The following is a 5,242-nucleotide window of genomic DNA, read 5'->3' on the forward strand; positions in this document are numbered from 1 at the left end:
GTTTTTTTTTTTTTTTTTTTTTTTGGTACCAGGGATTGAACTCGGGTCCTTGCACTTGCAAGGCAGGCCACCAAACCACTGAGCTGAATCCCCGGCCCTCACACTCTAAAATTTGAGGCTGGACATTATAAACTTCTAAGATACATTTATTGGCCAATATGTACATTCTCTTTAGATGGCATCCTACTAATGGATAACACATCAAATAAGTTTTCTTTGTGTCATTTAATGTCTTGTGATCAGATGGAGGTGTTTGACTAAAAGACTATTCCACACTAAGATGGACACTTAAGTGTGTTACAAAGATAATGTCATCATGACTTCATGCCAAAATACCATGTGTTGGGGTGCGGGACTTAGTTTAGTGGTGCCACCGCCTGCCTTACAAGCATAAGATCCTGAGTTTGATCCCTGGTACCAAAAATGATATGATGTGTGGTTCTTGATCTTAAGTCTCTTTATATAATGTATAACTGTTGTCTGTTAATATTCTATAGGGATTCAATTTTTAGAACAATGATGGTTGATAAAAAGTATCAGTCCTCTAACTCTATATGTCAAAGTGCTTGATAGCCAGGTTAAACCATAATAGTTAAGCTTACTACTCCCACTACAATGCTTTGATTTTTTTGTTGTTGTTTTTGTTTTTTGGTATTGGGGATTGAACTCGGGTCCTTGCGCTTGTGAGGCAGGCAGCAGAAAAACTGAGCTAAATCCCCAGCCCCCACTACAATGCTAATGTCACTGATCTTCTCTTCTGGGTGTTCAACAACTGAAATTTGAAGACCAAAACTAGAAAGGTAACAAGGCTAAAAGAATAGCCAGTATTTTGGCCCTGGCCCTCCAAGATCAACAAAGATCCAGGACATGAGGGAACCTTTTCTACAGGATCCAACAACTTTGGTGAGTCACCCAACCTACTGAGCAGGGAGATTATTGGACCCCAGAGGACAAGAATCAAAAAAATGCACAGTGCGCCAGAGGAGGGTCACCAAAAGGGAAAAGTCTCCCATGCTTTCATAGAAAGCAACATGGTCAAGCAAGGATGTGACCCATTCTGAGAGCTGACACAAAGAGAGGAGCTGAGAGACTCTATGCATGGTTCCAAAGTAATATCTAAGGAGACTTGGCTGACCTGATAGATAACAAGGGGTTGATTTTGATTAACACAGGTCTCATTTCACCTTGGCTTTAAACACCCAGCAGAAAAATATAACCAAAAGACATATAAAAACTGTCCAGCCTAGCCTAAGTTAGTCCTTCACAAACAAATGTGACAAAGCAAACAGGCTGCTTTTAGCAAACAACAGCAGTTTTTCAGCAAATAGGGCAAATAGACTCAAAATATAGTTTACAACCCCTTGGCACTGAGAAGTCCAGTAATTGTGTACCTACCTGAGCAGACCATCACTGGGTATCCAAGTCATAAGCATTTCACCCCAGATTCCTTAGCCCCTTAATACCTATATAAGCCTGATTCCTTTCGCAGTTAGCTGCTGATACCTCTTTCCCCTGGTGTTAGCCCATCCTCTCAGGGATGAAATCTCTCCCAGCCAGCTGCCATTATCTCTCTCCCAAGTTCAGCCCATCTACACACAATGCTGCCAGAATCTCCTGATTTTAGTCCTTGTCGACTGGAATAAACTTTCCTTTCAAAAGCCTATTTTTGACAAGTGGATTCTTTATAACAAAAACAATAATAAAAGAGGCCCCAACTGATGACTCCTTCTGGCAGTTTCCGACTACACCAGTAGCTGACCAATGTTAGGGTTCAGTGAGGCTAAAAACTATGGTAGAAGCTACAAAAGTTCAACCAAAGACTTTAAGTGCTTTAGTTACAATTGTCCTTCAAAACCACCAAACTCCATCTTCTTACAGCTAAAACTAGAGACTTATGACAAGAAATATCAGGCTTATAGATAACCTCCATCAGTAGAGGGCTCTAAGAGCCAACTGGTATAATCCCTGTTTCAGTCCCTTAAGAGGAGTTTCAGGACATTGCCCTTTCCCCACCCTGCCTTTCCATTCTAGGGTTCATGCTTTGATTATACATGCTCTAATTTCTTGGAAAATTTGCTTATTCTTGCCTAGACGCTGGCAAACTCCAAATAATCATGCAATGGAACCGAGGACAAATTTGCCAGATTCCTTTTACCGAGATCCACTAGATCGACCTTGTGAAGGGAGTTCCCATCTGCTAAACTGCAACTTGACTTCTAGCCAAGCCCATTAGTTTAGCTGTCTAGAGAAAGCCCCTAACTGCTGTCTCCCCTACAGTGACCCTTCTCAACTCGAAACAGCTAGATAAAAACGATGCCCCTTTTCCCTTAACCGCAGTTAGGGATAGCTCCTCAGAGGGGGGAATATTATAGACAGTGAAGTTAGTTAAAATATTATAGGCAGTCAGACAGGGCTGGGCCCTCCAGAGAGTCAGTGCAGAAGATAAGAACATATTACAACTGTGGCTGGAGGTGCATTCCTTAAAGGTCAGGCTTCCAAACAAGGAAAAGAGACTGCGACCACATATTTCCCCTAGAGACGAACAGTATTGATTGATATTCTAAAGAGGCACCAATCATCTTGGGTGGGGGACCAGAGCCTCCCAGCCCATTCCTTCCTGGAAAATCCTTGTTTGGTCCACATGCAGTTGCTATGTGACTTGCCTTCCCATTTGATCCCCATTAATCCATATTATCTAAGTGACTACACTTGTAATCTTATTGGTTGGCCATAGTTTTGTTCCATTTTATACACACCTTGTGCTCTTTCATTGGATCAATATTACCTAAGTGATTCTACTTGTAATCTTATTAGTTGGCTGTGGTTTTGCCCCACTTTATGCCCTGCCTGACCTTGTGGTATAAAACTTGCTTGAGAAGCGAGGTCTGCTGGCAACCTACTTTCCAGGCTCCCTTCTGTCTCTCTTAGATAGAAGCTATCTTTCAATCAATACTTCCTACTCTTTTTTGGGGGTGGGTCCCTTGAGCTTGCGAGGCAGGCAGTGGCACCACTGAGTTAAATCCCTGGCCCTGGTTTTAATTTTTTTGAGACAGAATCTTGCTATGTAGCCCAGGCTGGCCTTGAACTCATGTTGACCGTCCTGCTTCAGCCTCCTGATAGCTGGAATTACAGGTGCACCCAACACGTGCACATTCTCATTTCTGTATGGAAGTAGGTGGGGTGGTGTTCAGAACATATGAGTCCTAGAACAGTGTGATTCTGGTGGCCATTCAAAGGCTAAAGTAGATGCCGGCTGGACACCCAGCCAGGCCATTCCTGTGCTACCTACCTGTCTAGCCAGGGTTGGGGTTTATCACACTCAGAGGCAATGGGTTTTCTAAGTCAGATTTAACATGAGATTTTTGCGGCCTGTATTTCCTGGATTTTACTGTTTTGTTAAGATTTGTCCAACTCCCCTGAGATGCTGAGAGACCATTGACCTTGACAGGTGCATTACTTCTGACCTACGGTCACCTCCACCTGTGAAAACTCCCATACTTTGGGTGTCATGAGCGTCCACTGGAAAGGAGGTGGGTGGTCCAGGGACACACAGTAGGCACCGACTGAACGCCTCCAAGCGGGGGAGTCACTAGCAGAGGTGCCTGTCCAAGGTGTGTGTCCTGAAGAAGATTGAAGCCATGACCCTGAAAATAATCTGTCCAATCAAAGTAAAAAATGGAAATTTTTATGGGCTGGGGATTTAGCTCAGTGGTTCTGGCTCCTGCCTCACAAGCACAAGGGCCCAAGTTCAATACCCATTACCAAAAAAAAAAAAAAAAAAAAAAAAAATTTTACTTTTCCCACTGAAGTTCTTTATATGCTTTGTCCTCCCAAACTGTAGGAATACTGTAGTTTATTGTGAACAGCACACATAATAGCATACACAATGCTTCCTTTTTCAGACCTGTCTTTCCACTCTGTTGGGTTGTGTCATAAAATCACAACTTTTGTCCTAAAGCTCATGTTTTCCAGCATTCAGTGATGATCTAGAGATGCAGTACATTCACCTTGGCACACTCAGGGAAAGTTCGCTTTCCCCTTGAGGGAGAGGGTCGTTGGACCTCTACTTGTGAAAGCCCAAAAGTCTCACACTTGTCCTTATTGAGGATCTGCACTGGGAAGTCACAAAGGCCAGCAGTGGAAGCCAGAAAGCCTGCCTGTGGGGTGAAGGATCTGTGCCACCAGGCTGAGGGATCTGCACTGGACCCAGGAAGTGATGCTCAGGAAGATCAGAGCTCCCCTGAGAAGAGCAGCCATTCCCAGTGACAGCGAGACCCCGAGTCGAGTTTGAATCAGGAAAACCATCTGCAGCAACCTCCTCCTAGAAAATAAACTGGCCAAGATCTTCCCCTCCAGTTCTCTTTTTATGGCTATTGGTAACAGTCCTCAGTTGGATCCTCCATGTCCAGACCATGCTGATTCAATTCAGCTGGGTGTTCGAAGTTGATAAGCTTGAGGTCCTGAGTTTGATCCCCCATAACAAAAACAATAACAAAAAACAAGGTGGCAGCTGGTGATGTGGCTTAGTGCAAAAGCCCTGGGTTCAACCCCAGTACTACCAAAAAAAATTTTTTCCATGACCCAGCAATTTCATACCTGAGCAAGCTCCCAGGAGAAGTGAACGTGCCCATCCAAAGAGCTTCTCACACCTTGCTTTTATCCATAATAATGCAAAGCAAAAGATGACCCACATGTCAGAGAACTGACCAAAGGATTGTGTAATATATAACATAATGCTACTCACCAGATGTGGCGGTGCACGACTAGGATCCCAGCACTTGGGAGGCCAGCCTGGGCTATAAAGTGAGACCCTGTCTCAAAAAAATACACATAAATAATGCCACTCAGCAGTATAAAGAAATAAACTACTGACACCCACGATGACACAGATGAATTTTAAGGCATGATGCCAAAAAGAGACCGGCACAGAGGGACCCACTATGACGTTCAAGGGCAGGCGAAGCAGATGAGGTGACAGACGACAGAGTAACAGGGGTTACTGGGCATTGATAAGAAGGGGCGTGCGGGACCCTCTGCGGTCTGCAGTGTTTTACATCTTGATGAGGTCCGCTGCAAACAAATGCAAGAACCAGTGAGCCGGGCATTTGAGATCAGTGCACTTTGTGTATTTGTTCTATGTTATAGCTCAATTTAAAAATAAGAAAAATACTGGAAGTGTTTTGAATTTCCAAGAGACCTAAGTCAGTGACATGTGAGTATATATATATATATATATATATAT

The 5,242-nt window shown here is 43.6% G+C and overlaps 1 long non-coding RNA gene across 1 annotated transcript in view; it reads left to right on the forward strand.

Annotated features, from left to right (window-relative positions):
• LOC104874010 overlaps window positions 1-2,327 on the forward strand; it is an 11,582-nt gene extending 9,255 nt beyond the window's left edge. The window contains exon 4 of the long non-coding RNA XR_783624.2: window positions 786-2,327. This is a non-coding gene — a long non-coding RNA (uncharacterized LOC104874010). The remainder of the gene's footprint in view (window positions 1-785) is intronic.
• The last annotated feature ends 2,915 nt before the right edge of the window (window positions 2,328-5,242 follow it).

This window comes from Fukomys damarensis, unplaced genomic scaffold, assembly GCF_012274545.1.
Source record: "Fukomys damarensis isolate Sample0158 unplaced genomic scaffold, DMR_v1.0_HiC HiC_scaffold_19, whole genome shotgun sequence".
NCBI classification, from domain to species: Eukaryota; Metazoa; Chordata; class Mammalia; order Rodentia; family Bathyergidae; genus Fukomys; species Fukomys damarensis.